Below are 19,354 nucleotides of genomic sequence, written 5' to 3'. Positions count from 1 at the left end.
AACCCATCAAGTATCATGTTTTTCATTATGAATCGTGTCACATACGCTTCGGGTATAGGATCGATTTCATATGTTGTAATATTCGAACGTTCTAAATTTTCCAAATGCCAAGGGCATTAAGAGGGAAAAGAACTAGAACCAGATTTGACTAAAATAATTAAACGACTGTCGAGGACAATCTAAGGTTCGCCAAGGATTGGTCACTTGTGGGCAGTTGGAAGTATAGTAACGAATGGACTAGAATGACATTATTATGATTAGATATGATTCTATAAAAATGAGTTGTTGTATGGAAAATATGGAAAATTTTCCATATTGGGAGTTGGACGTTAAGAATCTATCTCTAGATAAGAAACTTTTATGCAAGAATTTGGTATTCTTACACTTATGACAAGTATTATGAGTTGTGAAATGAGTATCATTTGAAATGAGTTCAATTGATCTATTTCACAAAGTATGGACCATAGGTAAACAGAGTGTGCATGCTTGGAGCATTGGACAACTGTTGTTATCATTTAAGTATTAAGTTGATTATCTGAAACATTTTACAATGAATAATGTGTAATCAATATGGTGACTAAATAAAAGGTGTTTTATTTATACTCACAAGTTTGAGACCATATTGGATTCAATTATTCTTGTGTTTCACTTTGCATGTTTTGACTTCCCGAATAATAAGATTATTCAAACCTTCCACAGTCGATCATACTTTGGAAGTAGGTATGAAAGAAGACTGTCATGAATCCGACTGTAGAATGTCTGAATCATTTTAGACATAGAAAAAGTCTGCTGCAGTGTTCATGAGTACTCCTGTAATAAGATTAGAGTATTGGATTAAACCCACGCTCACTTAAATCACTTCATGGATTTTATCACGAGTGATTAGTGAGACGATAATATCTTATGTTTTTGAAACGGAGACATGTGAGTTGTAGTTTGCAAGTCGGTTTCACATTGATAATATGTAGACGCACCAGTAACTTGGTGTTATAAAACGTACTGTTGTGTGTGATTTGATGAGTAAGTACAAACGAGCATTTGAATCAAAGTTTATCCGTTCCTTTTATCCTAATAGGGATAAAAGTGATATATGTGGGTCCCTCGATGATGTAGTGATGTCACCCTAAGCGCTTGGCCAAGCCGGGACTAAGTTGATGTGTTCAATTGTAGTCTGTGGTCAGTCGTCATAAATCGGAAACCGGGAAACAACACATGAACAAAGAGTATGATTAAAATCCATGTCTCGGTTCATACGATATTTTGAATGGAGGAATATATGATCCCTTATCTAAAGGATGCGTTACTGATAAGATCAGAGTTGACAGCGGCTTTTGAAAGCTACGATTGCTGATCAGGTTCTGAGGTCATACTTGAAAAATAGTTATTAGACTTATCCAAGTGGGAGACTGTTGGATTAGGTGTCTAACCCAATAACTATTTTGGTATGTACTTGACCCGATTATGAGCATGGTCTTTTTTGGGTTGCCTTCATTCATGTAACTTGATAGGATGACAAGAGGAAATAGAGTAGAATTTATTATATGAATAAGAAATTGGTACTCGAAAATGGTTTTATTGATATATTACAAGGTTAATATATTTGGAAATCATATTATTTAATTAGTATTGATCAGAAATTAATTTGGTATTAATTTGGTGATCAAAAGAGACTGATTTAATATAGGGGCTGATATTGCAATTAACTGTTAGTTGCTAGTTGGGCTGATGGACTCTATAGAGTGGAGTGCACGAATTTTATGGGGAAGCCTATAAGATTTCGTCCAAAGGGCTCTAAGGAAGGAGTCCATGGGTTGCTTAAGGCTTAAGCAGTCATATTAGGGTTTCCAGCTAGAAACCCTAGCAGCCACAAGTATAAATAGACCTCCTAACATAAGCAATTCGGCCCTATGCTTCTTGGTGTTGCCCTAGCCGATTTACTCCCCTCTCCTAAAGTCATCTTGTTGCATTGAGTGTTTGTGATTCCATTAGAGGTGCAACATTTGAGGCACTAGGCTTTCAGAAGTCAAGATCAAGAAGGATTGTGATTATTTTTGCTACATAACAATCGAGGTAAACTTTCTAACCCTAATCATATGTGATTTTCAGATTTGTATGCTAGTCAATTAGGGTTTACTGCTTTGGTATTCAATGTTGTATGTTTACTTAGAAAAACCTTGATGAAAGCATTAGGGTTGCATGAACACCATAGGAATGATGTTATGCTCATAACCCAACACTAGTGAATCATCATACAAACTCAAGAACACAAGGAGTAAATAAATCTGTTTAAGCTCATATTAGATCTTGATTTGAGTGTTAGACTAGAGAGAGAATTTGTAAAAGACCCATTTCTATATTCTTGCAAGATCTAATATGAGCTTAAACATATTTATTTACTCCTTGTGTTCTTGAGTTTGTATGATGATTCACTAGATCTTTTCTTATTCCACACATGCCATCATAATCAACACCACTATAGAGGGGATAAACTTTATGCAACGATTTTGTATGATTAACACATTATGCTCCTATAATGTTATACTAGGTAGACCATGGATCCATGATATGAAGGTTGTCCCCTCAACATACCATCAGTGTGTTAAGATGCCTACTCTATGGGGGATAGTAAAAATCACAGGTGATCAACAAGAATCCAAGGAGTACTACAAGACCTCGATGAAATCTTCAACGGTACCACGACAAGCATAACAATTAAAGTTGGGGCACAAGGTTTGATAGAAACAAAAGAGAAGGATGTAAAGGAAGTGCCCCAGAACCTGGAGGATCTTCAAGCCAAATTCCTCATAGGATCCTCAATACCATAAAAAATCGAGCAAGAACTAATAATGTTCCTAAAAGATAGAAGCAAAACATTCGCCTAGAAGCATGAGGACATGACAGGTATAGACAAAAATATTATATCTCATAAACTTAACAATGATCCTTTTTTCAGACCAATACAGCAAAAAAGGAGAAATTTTACACTCGAAAGAAACCAGATCATCGAAGAAGAAGTACAAAAACATCTTAAAACAGGGATGATCAAGGAGGTCAAGTTCCCAAGGTGGCTGGCCAACATGGTCGTCGTACAGAAGAAGAATGGAAAATGCAGAGTACATGTGGGATATATGGATCTAAACAAGGATTGGCCAAAGGATCATTCCCCCCTGCTACACATAGATTCCATAATAGATGCTACGGCTGGCCATGAACTGCTAACGTTCATGGATGTAACATAAGGGTTCCAACAAATTCAAATTGAACCATTTGACCAAGAGGATACCACATTTATAACCCTAACATGGATATACTACTATACTGCTATGCCCAGTGGTCTTAAAAATGCAGGTGAAACATATGAAAGGCTAGTTAACCAGATGTTCAAGGATAAACTAGGGGATACCATGGAAGTCTACATCGATGACATGGTGGTAAAATCAAAGAAAGTTGAACATCGCCTCAAGGATCTTGAATATGCCTTCAACATACTAGACGAATGAAACATGAAGCTGAATCCTTGCAAATGCCATTTTGGAATGAGATAAGGCAAGTTCCTTGGATACATGGTGACTAAAAAAGGAACATAAGCAACTCCAAAGCAAATAAATGCTATCATCGATTTAAGATCCACATCCTCGACAAAGGATATTCAGAGACTAACAGTAAGAATAGCAGAACTAAACAAGTTCATTTCAAGGTCCTCAGAAAGGTGCAAACCTTCCTATGACATCTTGAAGAAGAACAAAAGGTTTAAGAGGACTAAAAAGCATGATGATGCTTTTCAGGAACATAAAAAATATTTAAGTTATGTACCCTTGTTGGTGAAACCACTAGATGGGGAACCACTCCTCCTATACCTTTCAGTATCCTATAATGTTGTAAGTGTTGTTTTTGTTGGGTTTTATGTACTCTAACATTCCTATGGTGAACATACAACCCTAATGCTTTGGATCTAATTTTTCTCTAATTATACACGCAACATTGTTTTTCCAAAGCATAAAGCCTAAACTAGCATGCAAGGTAACATTTAAATCATAAAAATAGTTAGAAGAGTACCTTGTGTAGCGGCTTGCTTGTCTTTGACCTTTAGGAGCCTAGCACCTCAAGTGTGATGCCTCAAATGTTTTATAACAAACTAAGAACAAGAGAATGGACTTGAGAGAGAGGTTGGGAGACCAAAATTGGCTACCTACAACTAGTGTGCATAGGGGTGTCGATTTAAGGTGTTAGGGTCTTCTTATATAGATTAGGATTACAACCATGCAAACCCTAATGACTCTTCATATTTCTTAGTCTTTTGGGCTAAACCTTTATGGACATTCACATAGGTTTAGTCCAACTCTAATCAACATGAGTCATGAGCCCAATAAGAAGTATTACTGATTTACTTAATCAGTCCCTGTAACTTTAATTAGTTTCTTTTGATCACTAAATTAATACCATATTAATTCTTGATCAATACTATAATTTGATTCCACAATTAATATATTATACTTATAATATATTAATAAATCACAATAACCTCTTTCTCAAGTATCCATCCTATCAAATTGTTCCAGAGTGTTACAACCCAAATGGACCATGCTATTATCGGGTCAAGTACATACCAATTATAGTTATGGGCATAGACACCTAATCCAACAGTCTTCCACTTGGATAAGTCTAATAACTATAATTGTCAATGTAGCTTTAGAACCCAAGTAGCAATCATAGCTCTCTAAAAGGCAATGTTGAATCCTAACGCGCCATTTAGATAAGGGATCATATAACCCTCTGTTGTTCAAGATATCAGCCGGACAAATATATGGAATAATGCCATACTTATTGTCCAATAGTTTGTTTCCTGATTTTTGATTTGTTTGACATAGAAGTTAATTGAACACATTAATAGAGTTCTGACCGGGCCCGACACATAAGTCAACACAAAATCATCGAGGGGCCCAAGATATTGATTTTAATCCTCTTAGGATAAAAGGAACATATAAAATTTGACTTATATGCTTGTACTAACTATTAGTTAAATCATACACAACAACACATTTTATAACATCGAGTTGCTAATGCGTTTTCGCACTGTCAATGTAAAACCAACTAATAGTTGCCACTCATATATCTTGGTTTGAAGATTATATGATATTATCATCTCATAAGCACTTGTGATAAATTCCATGAAGTGATTCATGTGAGTGTGGGTTGATCCAATACTTAGATCTTATTTCAAGAGCACTCATGAATGTTGTAGCAAAATTTTGCTATGTCTAACACCTTAGACGATCTTACAAACCCTTCATGACAGTCTACTTACATAACCTACTTCCAAATTATGATCGACTGTGGATAGTTTGAATATTCTTTTTATTCTGGAAGTCAAAACATGCAAAATGAAACAATAGTAAATAATTCACACAAGTTAGTAACTTTACTTATAAATAAAAAACACCTTTTATTCTATCATCAAATGTCAATTACATTTTAGCTATTACAAGTTTATAAATATCTATCTAATCATTAAACTAATATCGTCCTTCAGCCCAATGCTCCTTGCATGCAGCAAGTGCTTATCTCTGCTGAGTCCCTTTGTAAGGGGATTTGTTGGGTTCTTCTCTGACGATATTCTCTTCATAACGAGTAGTCCTTCTTCTACTTGATGTCTTATAAAGTGATATTTTATGTCGATGTGCCTGGATCTGCCATGATCGCTTGGTTCCTTGGCTAAGGCAACTGCACTTTCATTGTCACAGAAAATATCCATAGGCTCCTTTATAGCTGGTATAACTCCATGGTCTCCAATAAAGTTCTTCAGCCATATTGCCTCCTTTGCTGCTTCGCTTGCTGCTATGTACTCTAATTCGCACCTTGAATCAGCCACAGTTTCCTATTTAGAACTTTTCCATGTTATCGCTCCTCCATTCAGGGTAAATACCCAGCCCGACTGAGAGCGGAAATTATCTCTGTCGGTCTGAAAGCTGGCTTCACGGTACCCTGTTACTCTTGAGTCATCAGTCCCACCGAGGGTAAGGACCCAGTCCTTAGTCCTCCGCAGGTACTTAAGAATGTTCTTTACCGTAGTCCAGTGAGTTCTACCCGGATTCCCTTGATATCTGCTGATCATGCTCAAGGAAAAGACCACATCAGGGCGAGTACAAGTCATAGCATACATGATCGAGCCAACAGCAGAAGCATATAGTACTCGACTCATTTCTGCTATCTCAGCCTTTGTACTTAGACTCTGAGCCTTACTCAGTTTGGTATTACTCTGGACTGGTAAGTCTCCTCTCTTGGAATTCTCCATGGTGAAACGTTTCAACACCTTGTCCAAGTAGGTACTTTGACTAAGTCCTATTAGCCTTTTACTCCTATTTCTCAATATCCTTATCCCTAGAATATAAGCATCTTCTCCAAGGTCCACGAAACACTTCCCAAGCCAGGACTTAACCTCCTGCAAGGTTGGAATGTCGTTTCCAATGAGTAGTATGTCATCCACATACAACACGAGAAAGCTAACTATACTCCCACTAGCTTTGACATATATACAGGACTCATCCTCGCTTCTTGAAAATCCAAACTCTTTGACTTTCTCATCGAAACAAAGATTCCATTTGCGAGATGCTTGTTTCAATCCATAAATGGATTTCTCAAGCTTATATACTTTATTAGGGTACTTTGCATCGACAAAACCCTCTGGCTGATTCATGTAAACATCTTCAGCCAACTTGCCATTAAGGAAAGCGGTTTTGACATCCATTTTCCATATTTCATAATCATGAATTATAGCTATGGCTAGCATACCCTTATAGATTTAATCTTCGCCACTGGTGAGAAGGTCTCATCATAGTCAACTCCAGGAGTTTGTGTAAAGCCCTTCGCAACCAATCGTGCCTTATAGGTGTGTACTTTCCCATCCTTGTCGGTCTTCTTCTTGAAGATCCATTTGCACCCGAATGTCTTTCGACCCGGTACATTGTCAACCATGTTCCAGATTTGATTTTCATACATGGAATGAATCTCATTGTCCATTGCCTCTTTCCATTTTGCAGACTCGGGGCCTGCCATGGCTTCCTTGTAGTTGTTAGGTTCATCCAAATTTACCAGTGTGCTATCACTGATAAACATATCACCTTCAGTAGTAATATATGGAAACCATAAAACTCAGGTGCCTGTCTAACTCTATTGGAACGCTTCAGAGGTAAGGACTCGTTAATCGGGTCAACATGAGTTTCCTCCTCGGGTTCTGTGCTAGTGTTTGAGGTTCCTTCATCACTTAACCCTTGAAGCTCTTCAAGGTCAATTTGCCTCTTACTTTCCTCTTGGCATATGAGTTCTCTCTCGCGAAAGACTCCTCTCCTTGCAATGAAGACAACATTGTCACTAGGTCTATAAAAGAGATATCCAATGGATTTCTATGGGTAGCCTACCAATATACATCGCTCACTTCGAGGTTCGAGCTTGTCGTGAGTTTCTTTTCTCACAAAAGCCTCGCAACCCAAAACCTTTATGTGTGCTAACTAGGGAACCTTCCCAGTCCACATATCGTGAGGTGTTTTGGAAAAGTTTTTAGTTAGGACTAGATTAAGGATATGGGCGGCAGTCTCTAAGGCATACCCCGAGAATGAGATAGGTAACAAAGCTCGACTCCTCATAGAACAAACCATGTCTAGCAAGGTTCGATTGCGCCTCTCAGCTACACCATTAAGCTGTGGTGTCCCAGGTGGCGTCAATTGTGAAAAAATTCCACATTCCTTAAGATAGTTGTGGAACTCGATACTAGGATACTCTCCTCCTCGATCAGATCGAAGCATCTTTATCTTCCTGCCCAATTGATTCTCCACTTCTTGCTTAAACTCTTTGAACTTTTCAAAGGTTTTTGACTTATGCTTGATTAAGTAGACATACCCATATCTACTATAATCATTAGTAAAAGTCACATAGAAGCGGTTAGCATCCCTTATGGCAGTTCTGAAGGGTCCACACACATCGGTGTGTATAAGATCCAACAGACCCTCACCCCTTGCACAAGTGTCAGTGAAGGGTGACTTGGTCATCTTTCCAAGCAAACAAGATTCACAAGTGTCATCTGACTTTAAGTCAAATGACTCCAAAACTCCATCCTTTTAGAGTTGGGCTATGTGCTTGTTATTAACATGTCCAAGACGACAATGCCATAAGCATGCTTTATCCAAATCATTGGATGAATCAATATTCAATACATTATTTCCTAAGTTATCTACAACCATCATAGTTTCATATATGCCATTGCAAGGTAATGCTTCAAAATAAAATACACCATTAAAATAAGCATTTATTGAACCAATTTCATTATTAAAATAAAATGTAAAACCTTGTTCATACAAACTGTGAAAGGAAATAATATTTCTCGCCATATCAAAAGAGTAGCAACAATTATTCAAATTTAATTTTAACCCACTACTAAGAAATAAAGAATAAACTCCAATCTTGGTGACAGGCAACTTTTTCCTATTCCCCATGATTAAGTTCATCTTCCCTTGCTCCACATCCCTACTTCCTTTTAGTCCCTGCAATTCAGAACAAATGTGAAAACCACATCCTGTATCAAGGACCCAAGAATTAACATGTGATGAATTATTAGACAAAATAGTATAAATACCTGCAAAGGTGGGCTTGATCTTCCCATCCTTTATGTCCTGCAAGTATTTAGGGCAGCTTCGTCTCTAGTGCCCTTTTTCATGGCAATGGAAGCACTCGGCTTCCTTTTGGATGGGAATAGGGGGTGACATAACTAAATTTGGTCCCACCAGAAGAGGATCCAACATGGCACTTTCCCTTGTGACTCTTGGAAGGAGTCTTCCTCCTCTTTCCCTTCCTATGTCCAATTGCCAAGACAGGGGAAGTAGCAGTAGGAGTAGGAACAACAGATTTTCCTTCAAGACTACTTTCAGCAGTCCTCAATGTTCATATGATAGGTAATACGAAACTGATCTTATCAAGGAGGAAAAGACTGTAGAATAATATCGATGGCCAACTCTTCATCGACGTTGACATTCAACTTCAGCAAACGGTCCACAAACCTTTATATCTTTTGCAAGTGGGTCGTGCTAGACTCTTCATCCTTCATTTTGGGAGTAATCATGGAGGCTATGATTTCATACATTTCCTGCCTAGCACTTTCATGGTACATTTCCATCAAATCTTGGTGCATTTGATAAGGTCAAAAGTCCTCATTGGACTTCTGAAGCTCAGTCGTCATGGTAGAAATCATAATACACGACACTTTGGTCGCGTCCCTCTCATGGGCCTTGTATTCAACTATCTGTTCGGGAGTAGCGGTAGATTCATCAATATCTTTAAGCTCTTTTTCTAGGACATATTCTTTATCCTCATAGCGACTGGCCATTTGGATGTTTTGAATCCAATCATTGAAGTTCGAACCATCAAATATGACCCTCCCACATAAGTTCATGACGGAGAAAGAGCCTGAAGGGTTTGGGTTTGAAGCAATGTTGGAAGACATCTGAAAAGAAAGACAAAGTTTAGATTAGATAATTATCGTTAATATATCACCCAAATGAAATATCAAGGCTAGGACCCAACACAATATTTTACAATTTGGAAGAGGGATGCCATAATTCAATTCTAATATATTTGAAGGTAGGTAAATGACGATTTACCAATTTCCACCATGAAAAACAAAATTGTTTATTAAGTTTTAAATGAATTTAAATTTTCTAGACTCTTTTGAGATTCATTTAAATTTTCAATGGCATGTTTAAATCTCGATTATGCCCTTCAATTTTGTGATTGGGATGCCGAGGATCACAAACAAGGTGTGAATATCCATCCAAATTAGCTTGGTACACTTAATGTTACAGATCATCCAATCAATGTGCCGGTTAACCACACCCGCTCCACTGATCCATGATTAACATCGGGCTACCATTTGCCACACATTGTCAGTCCAAATTAGTGTGTCGTTTAACCACACACGCTCCACTAATGACTTAACAAGGTGCAAAGTGCAATTTCATGGAATAGTACCATTTTCACATTTTTCCTAAAGTAACTAAGATTAGGAATTGATAAAAGTTTAGTTACTTTAATAATTATCATTATACTTATTAATGAGAATTAGTGTCCTATCCTACCTGTTCGGCTAACGACTCTCCACCAGCCAAGGAAGCGGTGGGTGAGAGTGTACACTCATTAAACCACCGTTTTATAGGTAGTAACCTTATACCCCCTTATAGACCGGCTTCGTGAATGAGGCCTACTAATGGTAAGACTGACTTGTCTTATATATATATATATATATATATATATATATATATATATATATATATATATGTATATATATAAGTATTAAACTTTAATATTATAATAGTATAAGGGTTGAATTTTAAAATTTTAAAGTTCTAGGGTTTGGAATTAAAGTTTCATAAATGAGACTCTTCAAATTCCAAAACTTGAGGGAAGTTTTGTAACTTGTCAAGACTTTTGATTTCCATAACTTATGGATTTTAAGGTTTCATGAATGAGACCTTTCAAATTCCAAACTTGAGGACAAGTTATGAAACCTTTCAAGATCTCTTGAATTCTCTAACTTACAATAGTTAATGGTTTTATAAAAAAGACTTTTCATATTCCCTAACTTGAGGACAATTTATGGAACTTTTCAAGAACACATAGATCAAATTAAACTAATCCAATTATCATATAATTCATCATTTACCAATTTGACCTAGTTCATATTCAAGATAGTTTCAAATTTTACCAATAATTAGTTTTTCATAAAATAAAGTAATTATTTTAATATGTCAATAACCTTCACGGTTTTGGATGGGGATAAACATTACCATACTAGTAAAATCAAATTTTATGAACCAAAACAGTTTGTGGTAATGATCCTAATCCAAAACAGGCCAAAAACTCGAAAAATCTGCCACTAGATGAGCCATATATGGACTCGTCGAGTCAGGGTTTGGACTCGTCAAGTTCATGGCAAAACTCATCCAACTCGTTGAGTCCATATATGGACTCGTCGAGTTCATCAGATAGTGGCCAGAAAAGTCATCTTTCCAACTTTGAAAATCACACATTTGCATCAATATAATAGAAAACACCCTAATCTCTGATACCACATATGGCTTTTATGTACTCTAACATTCCTATGGTGTACATACAATCCTAATGCTTTGGATCTAAGTTTCTCTAATTATACATGCAACATTTTTTTTCCAAATCATAAAGCCTAAACTAGCATGCAAGGTAACATTTAAATCATAAAAATAGTAAGAGGATTACCTTGTGTAGTAGCTTGCTTGTCTTTGACCTTTAGGAGCCTAGCACCCAAGTGTGATGCCTAAAATGTTTTATAACAAACTAAGAACAAGAGAATGGACTTGAGAGAGAGGTTGGGAGACCAAAATCGGCTAGCTACAACTAGTGTACATAGGGGTGTCGATTTAAGGTTTTAGGGTCTTCTTATATAGCTTAGGATTTCAACCATGCAAACCCTAATGACTGTTCATATTTCTTAGTCTTTTGGGCTAAACCTTTATGGACTTTCACTTAGGTTTAGTCCAACTCTAATCAACATGAGTCATGTGCCCAATAAGAAGTATTACTGATTTACTTAATCAGTCCCTGTAACTTTAATTAGTTTCTTTTGATCACTAAATTAATACCAAATTAATTTGTGATCAACACTAATTAAGTAATGTGATTCCTCAATTAATATATTATACATATAATATATTAATAAATCACAATAACCTCTTTCTCAAGTATCCATCCTATCAAATTGTTCCAGAGTGTTACAAACCAAATAGACCATGCTATCATCGGGTCAAGTACATACCAATTATAGTTATGGGCTTAGACACCTAATCCAACAGTTTTAGCCAAGGATCTCAACGGAGACCAACATCACATTTACAATGTAAGTAAAAGTCTCTTGGATCTTGAGACCAGGTATTCCCATATCGAAAAACTAGACTTGCATTAGTGATTGCTTCCACAAAATTAAGACACTATTTTGAAACACATACTGAAACATCCCAAAAATATAGAACAAAAATTTCTTTTTAAATCGATAATAAAAAGACATCAATATCATCAATCACATAAAAATCATAGTCATGTATCTCAAAACATCATCAAATCTTTCAATGTATCAAAATCATATATCATAAATCAGAGTGAATCCTTCCAGGCTAAAAACAATGGTGTATGTCATGCAGTCATCCCGAGCTCTTCCCCTTACTAGCGGAAGTACCTGAAACCAAAACTGAAAAATGTAAGCACGAAGCTTAGTGAGTCTCCACAACTACCACATACCATACAAATAACACATAAACATATCTTGTGCCCCGCCCCAGCTACATCGAGTCATGCTTAGCATCGGCTTTCTCGGCATCAGGCCCCGCCTAGCATCGAACCCAATTCGGCGTCGAGCCCCGCCAGGCATCGAGCATCGCTCGACATCGAGAAAATCTCGGAATACATAAGAGCATAATCATTAATACACATAAACCTAAGAACATAACATTAACACTTAAACATACCTCGGGTCTCGCTCGGCATCAGACCGTAATCCGGTAACATACTTACATTCCACGGGACCACCCCGACATCGAACCGAAGTCCAGAAACATACAATACAAACACATGCAAGAATCACAAAGACATCAAGCATACAAGCATTCCTCAGGACCGCCCCAACATCAGATCGAAATCCAGAAAAGCATATAAACCTACATCGGGCCCCGCCCGACATCAGACCTTGGTGCCTTAGACACGTTCCTAGTGGAGGAAACTCACCTCGTATGCTAGCTGTGAAATCTCGTGTGAGGAATCTCTGACGGCTGCTCCAACGACTCTCTGACTATAAATTTAACAATAACACTTAATCAAAATCTGATAATGCTTCTAAGGGTAAAATGACTGTTTTGCCCGTGGTCAAAGTCAACTTCCTGGTCAAAGTAAAAGTCAAGGTCAACTCCAGTCGACTCAACTCGTCGAGTTACTGTTGGGTTTTATTTAAAACTTAGTTTCAAAAACTACAAATAATGGCAAACGGAAGACTTGAGTTTTATAAATAACATAAACATTTTATCACCCACCAAGGATCATCTTGCAAGTAAAGGAAAGATTTAAAACACAACCATAGAAGGAAGAAATGGTAACAACCTTGGAAGCACTTTGAGTCCTCTAAGGGAGGCCTGGAAGTTGATGGAGTGAGGATGAACACTTGAGACACCAACAATGTTCCAACTTGATGTAATGCTAGTTACAACTCTTAAGCTTTAAGTGAAAACAAGATTATGACTTAAAGGGAGCATGTAAGCAACAAATATCTTCAAGAAACAAGACATGAGAGAATATGGAGAGGGGATAAGAGAGCTCTTAGCCAAGCAAAAAAGATTAAAGAATATGAAAGCATTCATCTCTTATTTATAACGGAATTATGGTCTAAGAGTCATTAACCATTAATTACTTTAGACAATCTTGTCCCCTATGTCATAAACATGTTCCTTATCTTCTTTTTCCCTAACCATTAATTACTTTAGACAATCTTCTCCCCTATGTCATAAACATGTTCCTTATCTTCCTTTTCCCTCTCTTTCTCACGTTTTTTTATGAAGAAAAGACAAAACCAAGAATTTATATTTTATAAACTCAAAGTTTATAAGATATAAACTTTGTCTTTTGCCAAAAGACAAAATGGTTATTAGGTCCAAAAAGATGTACATGACATATATATTCATACATTATGAAATAATGTATTACTTGTATTAAGAAATAATTATTTCCTTGAAATAAATATTTTCCCAATTATTATAAGAGTTTATGAATATTTATTAATATCAATTTCTAATAAATAATCAATTGTATCAAGTTGTTGTTAGTGTGACCCTTAGGATCATATGTTATTTAGCAATATCATTTTCGTATGACTCTTGAGCATACTAGATCTTTCAATCTCCCACTTGCGCAGGACTCATATCAAATTGATATAGACAGTGGTGAACGTCTAGCAACATTTCACTGCCCCCAACAACATATGATATAGTGCTATTCCATCAATGCCTAATTCCCCAAAAGCCCCAAAGGCTAAAATTGGTGAGTAATGTAAGTTTATCAGTTATCCCTTTGCTACAGACATCATGTTGAATCATGAGATATATATCGTAGTCAATCTCATATAAGTTTTCAACTTTACATCAGGCCTTAGATGCCTAACTCTCAATGAATAAGAGAAGCAAATCCCATCTTGACTACATACGCCTCTTGTATGGTTTACATCACGTCTGATAATAGCTTTAGAATTGCCTAAGAAAAGAACAACTTTTGACTACATCAAAGCATAACGTTCCCCACACTCAAATCCCAAATATGTATCTCAGGTGTTAAGGATATACATATATTACCTTTTTATCAAGTATCATTCATGACAGCGATCCATGAAGTGATCTTGAACGGGTCACTCCAATACTTACTCTCTAGTAAGTATCCATGAAACTGGTTACAACGCTTTATCAACCATCCTATTTCATATTAGTCTTATTTCATTATTGCTCCCACACTAACAACTGACTATGGAGTTTTTTAGAGTGAATAAATTCATTCAAGGATTAAACATGTTAATAAAGAACACAAAAAATATTTAATGAAAAGATCATATGCCATATATATCATAGTCATTACAATAGATGATTTTATATAATGTTCCAATATTGAATACTAATACATAGATCAAATCCAATCACTAGAATAGTGAAGACCTATTCCTCGAGCATGCCCTTCAAACTTTGCTTGAGGAAGAGGCTTCGTGAAAGGGTCTGCCAAATTTTGATCAGTGTGAACTTTGCGAATACTAATTTCACCTTCTTCAACTTTATACCGGATGAAGTTGATGTTGGGTTTTGAGCATTCTAACACTCCTAAGGTGTTCATGCAACCCTAGAAACCTTGGATCTATGTTTAACTAAAATACATGCAAAATAATTTTCCAAGGCTCATAATCCTATCTAGCATGGCATGGGGTACTTTTAAACATAAAGGATACTTGAAGAATTACATACCTTTAGTAGTGAGTTGATTTCTTAGGAGTTTGAGAGCCTAGCACCAATAATGTAAATGCCTCAAATGGAAATCACAAATAACCACAAACTTGGAAAACTTTATGAGAGGGTATATAAGCTCTAGAAATCGGCCACTCTTATGCACACACACATAGTGTCAATTCAAGCATCACAAGCCTCTTTATATAGTGTAGATGATTAGGGTTATGAACCATGTAAACCCTAATAACCCATGTCTTTTCCTTTTCCAAGGATCCATTGGTTAAAAGCTCCATGGATCATCCATGGACTCCCATGCAAGCTTAGCCCATTCCTTAATGAGTATTAGCCCACACTATATAAATACAATAACCCATATTTAACTAGTCACATTTTGATCACTAAATTAATTCATAATTAATTTAAGATCAATACTAATTGAATAATATGATTTCATATTAATATATTATAACTTATAATATATTAATAAGTCACAAATATACTATTCTCATAATATTATCCATATAAATAGTTCGGGTGAAATGCAACCCAAATGGACCATGCCGGGTCGAGTCAAGTATATACCAAATAAGTTATGGACTTAGACACCTTATCCAACAGTCTCCCACTTGGATAAGTCTGATAAATGTATTTGCCTATATAGCTTCAGGAACCAACCGGCAATCGTAGCTCTCGAAAACTCTGTTGAACTATGAAGCGCCATTTTAGATAAGTGATCACATAATCCTCTGCTCTCATGATATCAGCCGGACAAATGCATGGAACAATGTCTTACTTATTGTCCAGCAGTTTGTTTCCCGATTTCCGATTTGTTTGACAAAGAACTTAATCGAACACATCAATTTAGTTCTGACCGGGCCCAGTACATAGGTCAAAAAAAATCATCGAGGGGCCCAGATATTGCTTCAAATCCAAGAAGGATTAGATAAACTTCGACTCATATGCTTGTTCTACTACTTGTTGAATTATACACAAAGGCACGTTTTATAACTTCAAGTTACGGATGCGTTTTCATGCAATCAATGCACAACCAACTCATAGGCAACAAGTTATATCTCTAGGTTTGAAGATTTATATGATATTACCTGTGACAACCGTCAAAATTCGAGTCGGTTCTAGATTTGAATAAACTTAGTTGCACATATACTCACGACACATACTGGACTTAGTGACTAGAAGCTCAGTTATAACCTACTAGAAACTTGGAAGCAACTAGAAACAATGGATAATGTACTTAGATTTCACATTGATATGTGAATTCTACAACTACTTAACTGTAGAGGCTATCCATATTCGGGTCACTCTTTGACTCGAACACCTTTTCATGAATTATATACACACATCATGCACTTGACCTAGAAGTAGAAATTAGGTCAAAGTCTCATAGAAACTTAAGTCAAAGTTGAAGACTAGGACTAGTATACTTGATTCCTCAATTTCGCTTGAATCTCGGAATCACTACATAGAATGCCAATAAACCGATAAAAATAAATTACAAACATTATTTATAACTATAAAAGAGTTATAATACCATAAGATAATTTAAAGTCTCAAATATTCTATTTATTTTGATATCCAAATTTTTACAAACTCTCAAAAACCCTAAAAACCCTAAAACTTAAATTTTATAAATTTTATAAAGTTTGACATCAAACATGCATGGCTTAAATCATTGTTGTGGATCTTCAAGAGATGTATGTTCTTTACCTTAAATTTATTTGTGGCTTGAAAAACCCTTATGAATCTCCATAATTTCGTGGTTAAGAGGCTGTGGTTGTGGTGTTTGGAGAAAAAAAATTAGAGAGAAGGTAGAGAGAGTTTTCTAGAGAGAGAAAGAAGAGAGATGTGTGTGTGTTGGAGAATGAGAGTGTGAGAGAGAGATATGGGAAGAGAGGGGTCCGAAATTTTGAGTATAATAACCCTTTCTCATTCATTTTGTTTTATAAAATTTAAGTTATTTTATAAAATATCTAAATTTTATATAAAATGTGCACTAAAATCAAGTTTTTATTCATGAAACCTTGATTCTTGATGTTAAACTTTATAAAATTTAAGTTTTAGGGTTTTTAGGGTTTTTGAGAGTTTGTAAAAATTTGGATATCAAAATAAATAGAATATTTGAGACTTTAAATTATCTTATGGTATTATAACTCTTTTATAGTTATAAATAATGTTTGTAATTTATTTTTATCGGTTTATTGGCATTCTATGTAGTGATTCCGAGATTCAAGCGAAATTGAGGAATCAAGTATACTAGTCCTAGTCTTCAACTTTGACTTAAGTTTCTATGAGACTTTGACCTAATTTCTACTTCTAGGTCAAGTGCATGATGTATGTATATAATTCATGAAAAGGTGTTCGAGTCAAAGAGTGACCCGAATATGGATAGCCTCTACAGTTAAGTAGTTGTAGAATTCACATATCAATGTGAAATCTAAGTACATTATCCATTGTTTCTAGTTGCTTCCAAGTTTCTAGTAGGTTATAACTGAGCTTCTAGTCACTAAGTCCAGTATGTGTCGTGAGTATATGTGCAACTAAGTTTATTCAAATCTAGAACCGACTCGAATTTTGACGGTTGTCACATTCTCCCCCGGTTGAAAGGATTTCACCCCGAAATTCAATTCGTGACGTATTCTATTAGAACTCAGTCGAATACAATTATATAGTTGGAGAGGTGGTGACTTGCAATGTTCTTTGATTATTTCGGGTTTATTTCCTCAAGGGAAAAGCCCAATTCTTAAGCTATAGTCAAATTAATGTTTCCTTAATTCGAGTTCTACAATTTAGATTGCGAGAAATTAGGATCATGGAAATCATGATCCAAACATGGCGACCTAGTCGAAAAAGATCATCTAGTTAGATATTATCTGAATTAAGGGAGCTATAAGTTTTGCTGAAGCACTAACTGCACTGAGCGTTAAATCCGCATTGATCCTTAAGTCGCGTTCTAAATTAGCACTAAGTGTAAATTCGCCGCCTAATAAAGAAGAGATTAGGAACAATTTGTTCACTTCCGGGTTGGCTACTACATCTGGAAAGGATATATTTTGAAATAAGAAGGGGTAGCACGAATGAAAGAGAAGCGATTGAGGGTATGTTCCTAAAAATACGTACTAAGTGTAGGCAATGAAGTTTTGGTACATCTCAAATGTAAAGGCTAATTAAGTGTCGTCGATAAAATAAATTACGAAACGATCGAGGATTTCCGAAGAAATATTTACTACTACGGTTACTCTTACTATAATAAAACAATATTCGAAGAATATGTATATTTAGAGAGTTATTGTCGCAAATGGAGGCGATGCAAGTTTATGATAAATTAAATCACATTGTGTAGATAGCATTTTAAGTGTTTAGAAGTGATAAAAATCTCACTGTTATCAAAATGTGTGTTTAGAAATGATAATTAATCTCACTATTATCAAAATGTGTCATAATTCCAAGATAATGAAGATATATGTGTGGCGATCCAACGAAGTAGTAAAATAATATAAAGATTAATTAATGTTAAAGGTTTAAGTCGTCATTAAAGGAATTTATATAGAAATATTTGTATTAAATTTTTGAGAAATTATCCAATTGTCTAAGTCAGGACAAATTCAAGTTTATGAGGAGTCAGAATACTTATGAAAACAAGTTTGAGAGTTTAGGAACTCACTGAAAATTGCAAAGTAAAATACTATTTTAAGAAATGTGTAAAAATGTCAATCTTTGAAAATAGTACACTCTTAGTTTAGTGTTTCTACAAAAACAATCATTTAGAGAATAGATCATAGTAAAATTCAAGACTTTTGATGTATTTAAAGAAAACAAGAAGCATAAGAAAATGTATTCTTTCACATATATTTTATGGATTTAGAAAAATGATAAGAACAATGGTATTCATCTTGTGTATTAATTGTAACAAAAATACAATGAAAATTACATTTTAAATCAAGTTTCCGAATTTAGAACGAAAGAGCAAATGTAAATAAGGATTACTTGTTTATTGTAGATTTCAAAATAAAAACAAGATGTATATAGTAAAAGGCGTAATTGAATATATCAAAGTTGACTAAATCAAAATTATTCTTCAAGACTATACACGTATTAATCGCTCAAAACGAAAGGGTAGACTTCTAGTCTATATGTGCACGGACATGGTACCAAGAGAAGCAAAATACAGAGAAACAGAGTTAGACAATGTACTATGTTATTATTATGGGTTTGCGAGATCTCATATCAGAGGGAGAGCAAGAATCAAGTTCGGGGGAAAGAAAAAGGAAGGTAGCGGCGGCAATGATTGCGATTGT

This window comes from Lactuca virosa, chromosome 3, assembly GCF_052849685.1.
Source record: "Lactuca virosa cultivar CGN04683 chromosome 3, Lactuca_virosa_CGN04683_v6, whole genome shotgun sequence".
In the NCBI taxonomy this organism is placed as follows: Eukaryota; Viridiplantae; Streptophyta; class Magnoliopsida; order Asterales; family Asteraceae; genus Lactuca; species Lactuca virosa.
The sequence above is the reverse complement of the archived record's forward strand: the minus strand, read 5'-3'. Positions refer to the sequence as shown.